General features: G+C 35.7%; 1 protein-coding gene across 1 annotated transcript in view; it reads right to left on the bottom strand.

Annotated features, from left to right (window-relative positions):
• The window catches only part of GABBR2 (gamma-aminobutyric acid type B receptor subunit 2), a 457779-nt gene that overhangs the window by 321845 nt on the left and 120016 nt on the right, over window positions 1–15918 (bottom strand). The gene's annotated exons all lie outside the window — the stretch shown is intronic.

Below are 15918 nucleotides of genomic sequence, written 5' to 3'. Positions count from 1 at the left end.
TGGGTGTGCAAACTACAAAGAGTGCCAAGCTCCTTGCAAGTTCCTCTTAAAATGAGCAACATGCAGTGAGAGGCTATGTAGCATTTTACTGCCTCCCTGCAAATGATCTCTACAGACTTCTCATAAAGAAATTTGGAAACAGTTTTCAGTGATATTCCCATATTAACTGAGACACTTGTGGAGCAGATATTTTGACTAGAAGCTTAAAAAAAAAAAAAGGATGAAAAGGTTGTACAGATGGAAGGTGAATTTATATCACAGAAGAATCTCCAACATGTTGATATAATTAAGCCTCTCTAATGAGTTAGAAATCCAGACTAGTCACAGAAGCTATTTTAGTTTCTCTAGCCTTCTTCTGCAGTCGATGGGGAAAGACTCTTCTTGAAGGCAATGCCTAGCTCGAGGGCTGATCTTGTTCCCTAGAGGGCAGGCTCTTGCTCTCTCTTCCTGACTGACTACATAAAGAAATTAGACAGAACAGAGATTAAAAGCATCCCGTTGTTAATAAACTCTTTCCGTACTAAATTGGTGTTTGGAAAGATTGGCAAGAGTAATTATTTTGAGGAATTAAATATTGTCCGAGGTATAAATCTTTAGTGAAATGTTTTAAGGTTAGCAAAGAAGCCAGAATATCTGTTAATGCAGCATTAGCATCAGCTTGGAAGGCTTCTTTCATGGTGATTGAACAGCAACTAAAGTAAAGTGAAACTATATTCTTACACAGAAATTAATAAAAAATCTTGTCTTTATGCTTAACAAATATTTACAATTTGAAAATTATTGAAGGCAAACCAAATTAACCATTAGAAATCACTTTATAGAAATTCTAGTGTGATGGTTTGTTAAGATCTGTTTAGGTTTTATAAATTGATGCAAACTTGCAGAAATAATCATAAGAACAAAACACTATGCCAGTAAAAAATTATTATTGCAGACACGTTTCAATGGTACTCTTTAAAACTAAATTAAGAAAGTGTGGGAAGGAAATTTGTGACTCACATACCATCCTGTCTTGTAGAAAAAAAGTATATATGTATAAATTATCAAAAATTCCAATGGGAAACACTTCAGGACCACTGATCCTGCAATGTATGCAGATTACAATGAGAGAGAACAGTTTAATTCAAACTGTAAATAGCTTCTGGACTAAAACACAGAGCTAAACCTAGAGGACATTACTCACAAACTGGTCTGAGTAACAAGAAAACAAGCAAACAAGAAACAATGTTAGGTGTCAAAGAGTGCTTGGCAACTTGCTGAAATAGCAGCCTGTGCTAAGCTTGTCTATCCTCCCTTGCTGCACAAATAAAGGGCAACTAAAAAATCTCCAGGCAATAAACTGACTTTGCATTTTTGATGGAATGCTGTAGGCAAAAATAACTTGTGCCATCTTCTTCAGTGAGGGAGGGACTAAAGCAAAGTGGCAAAAGGCAAAAAAAAGGACATAGCACCAAGCCATCAAATGTAAGAACTCATCTCAAAAATTCACGAGGGAAATTTATCTAATCTGCCAATAAGAAGCAATGGAAAGAGCAAATTGCATGCAGTGCAAAACTTTGGGGAAGCTGGTCTATGCCTGCATGCTGGCCAGCACTGAAAATTAGCATTAGTAGTCAGGGGAAGGAGGGAAACTGTAAAAAAGTTATGCCACACAGTAAGGTTATGATATCACAGTAGAACTCATCTCTGAAACACATACTTTTTAAATCCTAGTACTGACAGCATTTTTTCTGAGGAAGAGGAGTATGTGTGTGTTTTATTTACATGAATGTATATAAAAGTAAATAAATAATAATATTTTACCAACACTTTATTAACAACTGTCTTAAAGTTTAAAAAATAATTTTGTGCTACTACAGCTGCAAAACCCTACAGAAATAGAGGCAGCTTAATTATGAAGGCCAGGGATGAAAAAAAATAAAAGAGTTACCCCACAGCTCATCGCCCGGGGGAAAGTCACCTTCCTCCATATCCACCATGCTGGCTTAAATAATAGGAAAGTGATTTTATTGATGTTTTATTACCTTTTAAGAGCAAGCACCAGGACTCTGCTCTCTCCCCAATGTCCTGTGTTACACAGGAGCAAAAATAGAAATTCTTGATCCATAGGAAGCTAGTCATAGGTATGGATGGATTAGTCAACATCCACAAAGCATATCAGAAGGTCTGGTTAATGTCTTTTGCTCTGATGAAGGCTTAAATAGTTATCTTTACTTGTTCACCCCCAAAATCTGACAGGTAGAATCTGCCAAAACCTCTCATTTCTTCCATTTAATTCTTCCCCAGCAAAAGGCAAACGTCCTTATCCCCTGAAGGCAGAAAACGGCGACATCATCACCAGCATGGACATTATGGTCCCAATTAGACATTGCACTGCTATGCCTGGCAGAACCTGGGAGCTGTTTTATGTTCTTTTGTCTTCCTGAGTTGGCAGAAAATAAAAGTCTGAAACATGAATTTCCCTGCCCTCAGTTAATCTAATTGGGTTGTTCACTCATTCTAAGTGCCAGCATTAACTGTTCAATGATCCTATTTTGGAAAGCAGTTGAGAGAGGAAGTGGAACTGAAGCACAGGAGGATCAGCTGGGAGTTCTCAAAAGCAATAAAACACAGAAGGGAAAAGTAAATGAGAAGCAGGGGATGAACTGGAAAGAAAATGCTAAGAATGCCAGGAAAAAGACAATAAACAGCAGCTCTAAAATTGGCTATCCAGTTCTTGGTGACATTCAATCTCACTGAGACATTTATTCTGGATACTGGTACTACATTTAGATATTATTGTTTACTTTAGCTTCTTAAGAACTTTCTATTGGCTTTACTGGGAAATTTGTTATTGGTCAGAACTGGACAGTTCCCAGACTGTGTACAAAGGTAGAAGTGGCCTTCATTTGAAGATGTGTTCAATACCAACTTCTAATGGAGAAGGCCATTTTAATTTTTGTTAAGTGCAAAAAAATTACAAACATTTACAGTGCTTTGGGCATCAAGTCAAGTAACACATGCTCTTCTGAAAAAACACTCCAAACTTTCTTGTCTGGAACCTACAAGTCCAGAGAAGGCATAATAAGCTCTTGGCTTTCAGGGGCAAGTCAAGATAACTGTGAGAAAGAAGGCACTTATCTTTGATGAGACAACATGCAGGAGAGAAAGTAGAAAACTTTATTACTTGTAATGAAAAATACAAAAGGACAGGTGTGGGTTTGCTGAACCTGTGGCAAAATCCTGCTTACTGAGACATGTTACTGGTACAATAATAGAAGGATTCTATAATGTTTGCTATAAAATTTTTTTTTTGACTCACAGCACTAATCAGAGATTAATCAACATTGCCTATTAAAAAAGACAACTGTTCAGTAAGCAAGGTGGAGAAACTGAGCAAAGTATTTCACATGAATGAGCAGCTGGCCTCTTTCAGATGCATTGTGTTACCATGAGGAAAGCTGTGGCATTACAGGCACATTTTGTTCCTAATGTACTGAAGGACCGAATGACAGACACTGAAAAAGAATTTTATTTTAAATAAATAAAATGAGTAAATATAAATCAAAGGAGTTCCAGCAAGTAAACCTTTACTAAGTCCTGCAGAGGAACTAGGATAAATGTCCTCATTTGACATTCAGCTAAAAATTTTCTTGACTTCAAAGTTCTTCAAAGTTATTAAAAGGAAAGCAGAAAAAGCAGGGCTCATCTTATTTGTAAAGAAAGTGTTGATTGTCAAGGGAGTATCTTTTGGTACCTTTGATATCAGAAATGGAAACTTTATACTTTAAATATTAAGATACAGCACTGAAAACAAATAAGGTGTTTGAATCAAGATGGCATACATAACCTGTCACCTGAAAGCATGGCTGAGTAAAAAAGACAAATGTACTTTCTCAAGGTAAAAAATTTATTAGTGCTAGAAAAAGAAAAGAGAAAAAACATGTTCAATAATTTCATATCTGAAAAGCGTATGAGATTCTAAGCCTACAGAGTTTATTTACTTAATTTAGTATTTACATGTCACTTTTTTGGAAACAGATATGATTAAAATCTTTCTAAATTCTTTGAGTTAGACAAAGGCGGTCAGAATTAGCTGTTTATAAAATGTATGTTATTATTTTCATTGATTCTTAACTAATCACTTAAAATCAAATAATTTTAACAGCATTAAAAATGCAAGAGTGTGTTTAACTTTGCGGGACTACAGAGAGATCTAATTTTTCTGAGGACTTTTTAAATAGTCTTAACCTACAAACCACAGTAGTTGTATCATCTTTTGCTTTCTTGAACAAGAAGAAAAATAACTAAATACTCAAAAACTCTCAAACATACACATCAATAAAGATTTTCTCTTTTACTGGGATTTTACCACAACTTGGCTTTTTGCTTTCAAGCATCACCTCAGCTAAATCCCTAGTTACAAACGGCGAGTACATTTCTGGTAAAATTAATGAAATTAAATAAGATTCCCATAAACTAATACTGAAAACAGGAAGAAGGAAAAAAAGAAAAAAAAAAAAGAAAAGGAATTAATAGGCAGTCTTTCCAGTCACTTTCTCAGAGGAGATTCAAATGTCAAAACAGGTAAAGTATTTCTCTGTTCAGAACAACAGACACATGTTGATAACCCACAGGATTTCTTTAGCCTGCTCTGCAAAAATATCAACAAAGCAAAAAGGAAAAATCCCTTATTTAAACACATGCTGCCTTGTTTTCAAGAAAAAATTATAAATCTAAGCAATTGAAACTAACATGAGAAAACAAAACCAACAGAAAAGGGGTAAAGTTGCTTGCTTTAAATTAATAAGAAGCTGGCAAAGCCTATTGATCAGAATTTCATTCTATAAAATATATTTACTCTACAGAGCCAAAAAACGTTGGTAGGAGATTTTTGAGTGTTTTTTACACATACATTAATTATTTACATGTGCAGCAGATTTTTCACTAAGAAAAACATGTCATCTAAATTCTTTTAAGTGAAAAATATTTTAAAACTTAGTGGAAAGAAATTACATCGTTTTCTGCAGATTTTCTGTAAGGCTTAAAACTATTGTACTGGTTATTCTAAATATACTACTCCTAAAGCAAATGAAAAATAAAAGTGATGGATATCTTGGCTACCCAAGCTGTCAGCAGGAAGTTAATATTACCTTTCCATCTTGATTTTACTTGCAATAATAGTATATGTCACGAATAAACTTACTGAGAAGCACTTCAAACTCTTTGGAAGTAAATCCATTATATTTCCTGGTATTTTCCTAGCAAGTTGCTTTTCATTTTTCAGTCTTTTTCTTGCTAACAAAACCCTTTTTGTGTTCTGTTTTCACAGCAAAAAGAGCAGCAATGCCTGCCTTAACTTTGTGTAATAGCTACCAAGCAGCTTTTTTAATGGCAGATGCTGAAGCTGACAGAGGAAGTGAGGCACTTTTAAATCTCCCCCTTACAGACTACATAATTCACTGTTTGTGAAGGCCTTGTCTGTAAGACAGCTAAAAGGTCTAGACAGTTTTCTTCTTCATCTCTAGCCATTAGAAAGTGATAGAGAAGAATCACTGTAACTTGGGTTTAAAAAGCCCCTAACACTGTCAACAGGGACCACAACTCTACTGCTTTTGCCAATACCAACTGGGGGGGAAAACGGCATAGGGAAGAGACAGCAAATAGAAATATCTCTTTATAGCATCGAGCTTTCACCTCTATCCACCAGCAGGATGGTAGCAAAGAGTCTCTACAGGGTTAACACACAGGACATGCAGGCTGTGAGGCCTGGGAGAGCACCAAAGGTCCCCACACCCAGCTCCCCATGTGAGATGGACTAGAGAAGGTCATTCAACAGCCCCCACACCAACCTCCTGCCTCCTGTGATTCACCTGGATCATACCATTCAGAAAACTTCCAGTCACAGCAAACCTCACACAGCTCTCAGGAAACTGCAGCTGGCCCTTGCATAAAAAGAAAATATCTCCCCATATATACATTTGAATTTTTGTAGCTGACAAGGGATCACATTAAGTTTTGTCTGCCAAGTCAGAGAAGGTCAGTAACATTGTAAATCAACACCTTGCATACAAATCAAGTTCTCTAAATCTTTATTTGATCTCTGAGAAACTAGATTGAAGAAAGTACATGGAAAAAATGCCAAAATGTTCCCAGACAGATACAGAATCATTTTCATAAATTTTAATTTAAAGGTCTTCTAATACATATAATATTTGAGTCCTCAGACTATTATTCTACAAGGTACTACAGATTCATTCGGCAAGGTACTACAGATAATCCAGTAGTTCTACTTGTTCTGGAGTCAAAAGTAAACCCATCTTATTTATTTTGTATTTTCTTCCATTTGCTTCATTAAAATCAGGCAATCGTGTTCAGTTCATCTACCAAGACTGCCCAAATGACTTCAAAGTCACTTTTATTCCAAAATAAGCTTTCTACACCACTGTATTGCATCAGTAAAAGCCCATTTCTTTTCCATTAAAGAATTTTAGACCCCAGAATTCCAAATATATACGTGGGTGATATTCAAGCCAAATTAGACTTGGAGAAATTTACCACAACAGAGAATGGGAAAGGCATTGACATCAAAAGCTATAGAAAAACTTGAAAAGTTTTGAAAAATGCAAAAAGGAACACTGCAAAGAACATCAAAAGCATGAGAATATAATTTTATATATTGCTAGAGAATATACTTTTAGCATGGCCTTCAGTATGAAAAGTGGTATTCATGTTTTAATCACAAGCATTTCCTTTCACAATTGTCTTCTGTCACAAAATGATGCAATAGAATTTCCTCTTACATCAAAAATTAAATTCCATAATGTTCAACTATAGCTCAGCAGCTACCTAATTCTTCTCTCTCTTGTAATCACACACTAAAACCCACAGGCAACAAGGAAGCTAAATAGCAGTGAAGAGACTAAATTTGTAGCAAAAGTTGGTATGTGTGCTCTGCATATATTTGCCAAAATGACAGCTCTGAATGGTCCTTTTCTTGCCTTTTCCCATTGGTATCATGTTGACTTGGTAAATTCTGATTTCACTATTTGGCCAGCATGTAGGCTGGATGTGACCTCACATCAGAATCTAGTCCCTTGGCATTACAAGGGTCTTAATAAAAGGTAGGTCCAGAGAACCTGCAAACCTTCCAGTTTTCAACATACATAATGAAAAATGTCATGTAAGCTTAAACTTTTTTTTCCTGTTTGCAGCTGACTCTTGGAAGATTTCCTCACTGAGCACTTTAACTAGACTACAATGCATGGCTCAACAAGCTGGAAAGCAAACACTTGTGTCAGGCTTGCAGAGGGAACAGAAAGAGCTGGAAATGTTGGCCAGTAGTGTCAGCCACACAACTTAAGCTATTTGTTCCAGAGATTCTTACACTGCTTGTTGCACCACAGACTTGGGGCTACTTCATGAACAGAGCAGCAGTACAGACTTGTCAGATGAGGAAGAAAAGCTGATCTAACAGCCTTCAAGCTTAGCCTCTCCTCTGGCACATGGGGAAAAACAGGTTCAGACAGGGATTGTAGGTGATGTGGCCATACCACTTGGAGAACACATGAAAACACTTGTTGATAATATTAATCCAATATAAAATTTTTTGAGCATTTTCAGCTATGAGTCATATTTTGTATCTTTGCAATGGACATAAGTGAGAAAAAAGAAGTATATTACTTAGCAATAAAATAAATTGATATTGCCATGGAATTCACTGGGTGCTACTGGAGAATACATCTCCTGTCAGAGAATTTGATGCCATTGTGTAGCAGAATACAGATTAGCTGCATTTTAAACCATGTATATTTAGAACTTCAGTTCATAAATTGCTTGAAAGATCTTCAAATCACACATTTGCATTACCATACTCTGACCAATTTATTCATGAGCAGACATCATCATTCAAATGAAAGCAATTCCAAGTCAAAAACCTGGAGGATCACTCTGTGTAAAACCAAAACTCCCTTCCTCTCAATGTGCATAGAATTGTGTACAACCAACATAAAAAGACTCTCCAGCTTCTCTTTTTATGATGGCCCAAATAGATTCAGACAAATTGAACAAAAACCAGTGAACCTCCATAACAATAACATAACAAACATACTCTCTCCCTGAAAAAATAGAAAAAAAAATCCTTCAACATATAGAAAACACATTAGAAATTTATAGGCATTGATACTTTTGATATCTTTTTCATTTAGACTACTACAAAGCAATATTAAAGTCTCTTTCAGAAAAAAATCACTACTGTTTTATTTCCATATAGAAATAAGTAAATATTATGCAAAAGAAGGATGATAATCACATTAATAAAAATGTAAAAGATATATAAATACTGGCTTAGTTTTACTCATAGTGATCTTGAGAAGATTATGGGAGAAACAGAGGAAGATAAAAAAGGGGTTTAGCAATAACTAACTGAAACAGAATCATAATTGCCCATGGACAGAGAGCGCAAATGAAAAGAGGTCATAGAATTAATAGAGTTGAACCCTGTTGGGGATTTCAATAAACATATTTGATCAAATACTGTGATTGTATGACCTCACACTGTCAGGAGGGAGCTCTTGAAAATTCTTGAAAATAACTTTACTGGAAGTCCATAACTACTGAAGTATTTGATCTTGCTGAAACAAGCAATCAAACCAAGGAGCCAACTCACCAGACATATTGTTAATGATCAGTAGCACTGAAATGCATTTACATTCCTAATGAAAATGACAATGACTCTTGCTATTCAATAATTTTGAATTAACTTATGTGTACTTTCTGAATGCTACTAGATCCAGTAGTGCATAAAAAGTTAAGCATGTAGTCATTCTCTTCACTGAATCAGCACATTACATAACAAGTTTATTTTTATCAGGTGCATATCAAAGTGTACAATCTTCAAGACAACTTTGAATTTGAATGCTGACAGCCTGGCTTCCCTGACTTAAAAATTTCCAGACTTTGTGGCTTATTTATAGAAAAATTACAAGGATCGGTATGTTCTCAGTTTGATTAAATGGAATTAATTCGGTAATAGAATAATACTTGTTTAATTTTTGTGTTTAATACACTGTGCTAGAATGAGAGATTCATTTTTCTCTTAGCTATTAATTTGCATTGGTTGTACACTGACGTGTCTGCTACAGGCAATATTTTGCATAGAAAACTGGGCGATAAACTTCAAGTCAATAAAAATGAGTTCTGTTCCATGATTTTTGGAGTTTTTCTATGTAATTATCAATAAATGCAAATTCCATGCCTCAATTTACTTATTACCTGAAAACGTTTTAATTACTTTTTAGGCATCACAGTCTACCCAAATATGACTGATTGTCAAAAGATAAAACTGAGAAATTGAGATTTAGTAATCGGCAATATGGAACATTGGTAGTTTACTGTTGCATGTCAACAAAGCTGCCAATTTAGATCACCAGTTTAATAAAGCACTGTTTCCCATGCTGCATGTGCATAGCTGATGTGGCTAAACAAGGACCTGCTGTCTGTTTTGGGCCATTTTGCCTGAGGAAATGAAGCTTAGTTGGTCCAGCCATATGTTTAGGGGGTTGTTCTCCAAATCTCAAAGACACCAATTTTCAACACACTTCACACAAGTTCTCCACCAGGTCATGGAGGAAGCTCTTGTAAACCTCCATCAAAGACAGAAAGGCTGAAACCCTCACATAGCCCCACTTGTGGTGTTACTGCAGACTTCAAGACAGAAGGGATCCCTGAGGATCCAAGAGGTCAACTCCTGCTTTCAGCAGGGCTTTCTAGATGAGGTAGCCTGGAGTTGTGTATAGCTAAATTTTGAGCATCATCTTGGACAAAGATTCAAAAACCTCTCTAAACCTGTTTGATCATGGTGAAAAATAAAATACGTTTCTTTATATCTAACCATGTTGCCATTTACATCCATTTCCTCTTGTCCTACCATTGTACACCTTAGACTGGAAAACTTGGCCCTACCATCTCTGCACTTCCATTAGCTTTTTCTCATCTTATCATTTGGGGAAAACCCACATTTTTTAGTAGTAGCTATAATAGGAACAGCTTTCTTAAACAAAACTGATTAAAAAAAATTAAAATAGGCATGTTGTATCTCTCTGAAAATGACGATATATGAGGTAACAAAAAGGAAAGCTCTATCAGTTTTACTTCATTTCAACTCATGGCCATGGTTTGGTAAAAAAGTTCTCTCCATCTCTTGAAAGTTCAGTATAACTATACTATATAGAAAAAAATTCTTATTCCCTTGAAATTGGAAATAATTGAAAACAAAGAAATGTTTGAAATTTTGGGTTCTTTTATTTTAAATGATTTTGAAAATGTGTGTCACTTTTACAGAACTGTTTTCCCAAGGGCAACAAAGTGTCAGTTTGTAAGTACCTATGTATTAAAAGATTTTTCCATGGCAAGCAGCTTCTTGACAGACAAAGGCATAAAGATAAATGACTGGAGACTGAAGCTAAGAAAAGTCTGACTGGAAATATTTTCAGAGTGAGTGCAATTAATCAATGGAACACCTCACTTAAGGGTATGCTGGATTCTCTGCAGAACATTTTAAATCAAAAATGGATGTCTTTTATAAAGATTCAGTCTAGCTTAGCCATAAATTACTAGGCTGTACAAAGATAGCTGAAAAGTAGTTGAAAAATTTTGTCCAGAGTTTTAATTGCATGTCAAACTATATGCTGTAGTTGCCCCTTCTGCTCTGAAGATTTCGGACTCTGCAAATAAATTAGTTTCATCTTCTAGAAAACAGAAGTTTCAGTAAATGTTTTTAAGGTCCAGAGTAAGAATGTGGAAAGCTTTGGATACACAATGGGGTAAGCTCTATCAGTGGGATAACTCCACCCATAGGGTCTCTTGTCTTAGCTGTGTGAATATTCAGAATCCTGGTTGCAAGAAAACTTTTTGGGCTTCTAAAGATACAGGAGCAAAAAACAGAGAAACCCAACAGCTCTTCAGGAAGAGTGCTGTTCCAGACACAGATGATGGCAGAAGGCATCATCCTTTCCTCACTCCAACACCTAGTTTGGCAGGAGCCAAAGCATGGAAAGTGGGGACAATAGGAGGATGCACTTCCAAGCCACACTCCAGATCTGAAGTAAAATGCTCCTGTAGGTGTTGTCTTAGATTCCTAGCCAGCTGGGCCCAGATGCAGACAAAAAGCACAAGGGCAATTTTCCTTAAAGGGTACCTCCACATCTTCATAGCTGCAGAAGAATCTGTTACATGTCTGATGCCTTAGGGCATAGAGACAAGCTTTCCTTCACAATACAAAAGCTAAATAGTTTTTAATGATGGAAACAGAGCCTATATTTTTATGTGATTTAAGGAAATGGTATTCAAATATTTAATAAGATTATTTCAGTTTTAATTTAAGAACAAAGTAAAAAGTACATTTATATGTTTCCTTCATCTGCCTGCAAAGTATCATGATGGAAAATAATATTTCCTTCCTATCTTTACCCAGAAAACATCTTTACATGAACACGTTTTCCAGTTGCAAATGAAAAACAGTCTTTTTTTGAAAAAGTGAAATACTTTTCCCTTACTGGGAGACATTTGCCTGCCTTTAGACTACACCCAAAAATGAGGACAGTAATTAGATTTCTTCACTGTGGTTTCTGACAAAAAAAATTCTATCAAATTATTAAAATATCTGAGCAAAGAACTTATTAATCGTGATTGTTCTTTTTTTTCTTTTGCAATTACTTTATCTTGTGTACAATAAACTGTTAATAGGTGCCACAATAGAATCTTCATGCAATTTCCAGAAGAATAATTTCCTTCTAATACTTTTTTGTCAATTTAAACCAATAAGTAGCTTTCTCCATGATCCAAGGAAGGCTTTCTGATTTCTTTGTAAAATATAATTTTCCATGTTTTCATACTATAAATGATAACACTTTTGTGTTCCTGTAAGAATATCTGTGTTCAGATAACTTGTAGATGACACTGGAGTGAATAATTTTGAGGATCTGGAGTGGCCTTATATGCGTGACTTGCAGAAGTACAGCCTTGGATTACATTTTCTTTAACCTACAGTTTCGTTTTAGAAAAATATTTTCTCTTGACCTCCTTGCAAGGTAGAATTGAATGAAAGCTTCTGTAAATTGTAATATTAAATATATCCACTGTTAAAAATTTATATCTTACTTCTAGCCTTATTTCCACTGATTTCAAAGCTTCCACTTAAAATTATTCCTGATATGGAAGTGGCCAAAAGTTTTTATATAGTTCAGATGAAAAAATATCACCATCATATGTGTGAGGGTTTTAACAAAATTCTTGGAATATCTCATTATTAGGGGATCTTTTTACTGCATTTTAGCTATATGTTCTGTGAAAATTTTGGATATGGCTACCAGGGCTAGACAGAATTCTTCCTAAAAATGCCCCTATTTGTCTGCCTATCCATCCAGGAATCTTGTTATTAATCCAATTATCTACCAAGATTGTTTTGTTTGTTTTCTTTTTTTTTAAGGAACACTGCTTTCTGGAAGAGAAATGTTGCAGAAGAGAAGAATTCAAAATCCATGCAGACATGCTGTTCTCTCACTAATCGAGATCACTCTCTGCTAGTGACTTGGTTTTGTTACTTATAATTCCCTAACCTCTGCAAGGCAAATACCTATTCTATTATTTAGAAACTAACTCAATTTATAAACATGTGGGGTTTTTTCCTCAACAGAAACTGTAAATTCCAAGCAAGAGGAGTTTGGCAGGAGGTAATTTTTCATAAGTCCACATGAGTAATTTTTCTCCTTCCTCTGTCTGCTCAATATAAGTCAAAAATCTACATCATGTGTTTCATTTTGTAGGACTGACTTTAGCCTGTATCAATTCAAACTATCCTTTAAAGTCTTTTAACACAGAGTGCAGTGTGAGCTCCCTTCTATTTCCTTTGAAGTTATTTGGTGATCCAAAACGATAACATTCATGACAAACACTCACAAAGTTCTTTAATCTATTTGTCAGAAAATTTAAATAGAAATTGATTTAAAGCAACTTGTTCTAAATACCTAACCATCATTCTCACAGGTTACTGCAGAAAAACTTATAGCATTTTTGTTGTCATCTATTTTCCCAAAACAGAAAGTACAAGAATATTAAAGAAACACTTTTTCTAAAGTACAAGAATATTAAAGAAACACTTCTTCTGCTGACACATTGTTATTGAAAATACTATTTCCTTATAACATTTAACTGATATAACTGTCAGATTTCTTTAGTTTCTGATTTACCTAAATATGTCTTATTGCTCTTCTCCTTTGTCCTCCTAGAATATCAGAGTATTTTTGGGGGGGAGAGACTTCCAGAGGTTGCCTAGAACGAACCTTTGCCCAGAGCAGGTCTAATCACATCAGACTGCTCAAGATCTTGTTATTTATGTTCCAAATGTTCCTACCTTCTGATTTCCATCAATTGTTATCTCTTTCTCCCTTTTAGCTTTGTTTTCATTAAATTTCATCCAGTATGCCCATTAGTTTTCCATTTGTTTGAGTTTTACAATCATGACAACCTGTAGGTGTCTGGATATGGAGCAATGTTGCTAACTCAAATTATAAACTGTGCTAATTTAAACATAAGTCTCTACGTTCAAGTCTCTTTTCTTTTTTGTTGTTGTTTGGGAAGTTGCTATTTCTACCATATTTAATCCAGACTGAAGTCCTCTATTGTGTATCTTCATTTTCCCCTATATATACAGTAGCTATATCCTGCGTTCTGCATTTTGCCTTCTGCCGTGATCTGATAGTTTTCTGCAAACATCAGGTAGTAACTTCATACTGATTACATGGTTCATACTTCTCTAATTTAACAGAAATCCCTCAAATACTCATTTTCTTTCAAGAGGTCATTGACATTGCAACAAGAAATGCTAATTGAGTGCTCCCTCTTGAGTTTTGCCCACCTAATCTTTCTTAAAAAGGCTATGACTGCAGAATTTAACACTCCAATCATGTCAATCTTTCCAGCAGGATTAAATGACCTATAAAATTTATGTTTATAGATAAGGAATGATAGTTATTTTTGTCTGAAACTCAAGTGAAACCAAATAAAGAATGTTTTGGCCCCATGCAAAATAAAATTTTGCATTAAAATAGATACACTTACCTCTCTTCCCTATATTCCTCTTCTATTTTCAGTGCAATGATCTTCTGACCATTTTTGATGTAACTCCCCTTGAGTTCCCATTCTTGTTTTAGTGGGGAGGAAGCCATACAATTTATTCAGTCTCTGCTCAGGACAGAAAGCAGACACTGTTCCAGTACACTCTTCCTGTACATTTCTGTCTGTTCTCTTCTTTGGCTTTTGGGCTTGACAAGATTTCTTGAAAGGTCTTTTAAATTTTAGTGAGTGTCATATTTTTTGATTGTTGCAGCTGCTTGGTAAATTACAATGAGGCCCAGGAACTTTACCTTTAGAACAGTAGCTCTAACACTTTACTAACCATTAGACATGATTATGGCAAGACAGAGCACCTTGCAAAGAACTATTCTATTATCTAGAAATACATGAAGTTAAAATCAAGTTTCAATACTCTGGCAATTGCCAAGAATGCCAGCACTTTCAGAATTATAACTTGTGAGAGATAACCCATCTTTAGTCTTTTAAACCTAGTAAGTACCATTATGGTTCAGCAATTTCAGAATTAGAGAAAAATAAATAGTCCAACTTCCTGCTCAAAGGAGGGTCAATGAATGTTGTTTGTGCTTTTAAGAATTTGGTGCTTTGGAAATGCATATTTATGCATCAAGTCATATTTAATTCAATATTCAGTGGGTATAACACTCTGTTTCATTGTTATTGCTTTAAAAGCCTGAAGGAGGATTTGGTGGGGAAAAAAAAAACAAAAAACACCCAAAACCAAACCAGGAACAATAAGTGCATACTGAATTAAATAGGATTAAAATAAAATAATCTCATCCTTTTCAGTTGATAAGGGAATCTCTAGAGATTTCAATCTGCCAGTGGAATTTCACTGCATTACTTCAGGTTTTTTAGTCTACAGAAAAAAATAAAAAAACAAAATAAAGATTCTGGCTGTGGGTTACATTCGCAAAATCACAGAGTAGTTGAGGTAGGAAGGCAACATGGGTCTTAGTCTAGTCTGACCTCCCTGCTCAAACCAAGGTCTCCTTGTGCATGTCACTCAAGGCTCTTGAGTGAGTCACACAGTCATATGTGTGACTGCCTCCAGGAATGGACTTTCTACAATTTCTTTGGGTTTGGTCACCCCTACAATGACACAGAATTTCCTGCCTTTCAGTTTGTGCCCATCTCCTCCTGTCCTGTCACTGGAGACCACTGAGAAAAGTCCTGCTCTGCCTTCTTCAATTCCTCCATCAGGTATTTATTACACATTGGCATGATTCTCCCAAACCTTCTCCTCTCCAGGCTAAACAATCTCAGCTTCCTCAGCCTCTCTCCATATGGCAGACACCCCAATCCATTGATCCTCTCTGAGAGCCTCTAATAGATTCATACCAACATGCCCATGTCTCTCTTGCACCAAGGAGCCCAGATCTGGACACCATTCCAGAGGTGTCTAGGAGAGGGGAAGGATCACCTCCCTCAGACTCAGCCTGCTGGTTACAGTCTGCCCAAAGCAGTGAGACCAAGGGTACCAAGTATCTCCAAGGATGGGGACTCCACACCATCCCTGGGGAGCCTGTTTCAGTGTTTGACCACCCTCACATCAAACAAAACTTTTCTGCCTCTCTACTCAGAAGATCCTGTGCTCTAACGTTAAAGCAGCCCAACAAGGAAACAAGTTTATGCAAAAACCAGAGAATGTACCTAAATGGGATCTCATTTTTGCACTGCAAATAGAGGTTCCATTTTTATGGATCTGGATAACTCAAGTATATTTCTAAAGAAAAATAAAATTTAGGATCAAACAGAGTTAAGACATCACTGTATAAACTTTGTAAC

This window comes from Agelaius phoeniceus, chromosome 1 (genome assembly GCF_051311805.1).
Source record: "Agelaius phoeniceus isolate bAgePho1 chromosome 1, bAgePho1.hap1, whole genome shotgun sequence".
In the NCBI taxonomy this organism is placed as follows: Eukaryota; Metazoa; Chordata; class Aves; order Passeriformes; family Icteridae; genus Agelaius; species Agelaius phoeniceus.
This window is presented reverse-complemented; position numbering and strand designations above follow the sequence as displayed.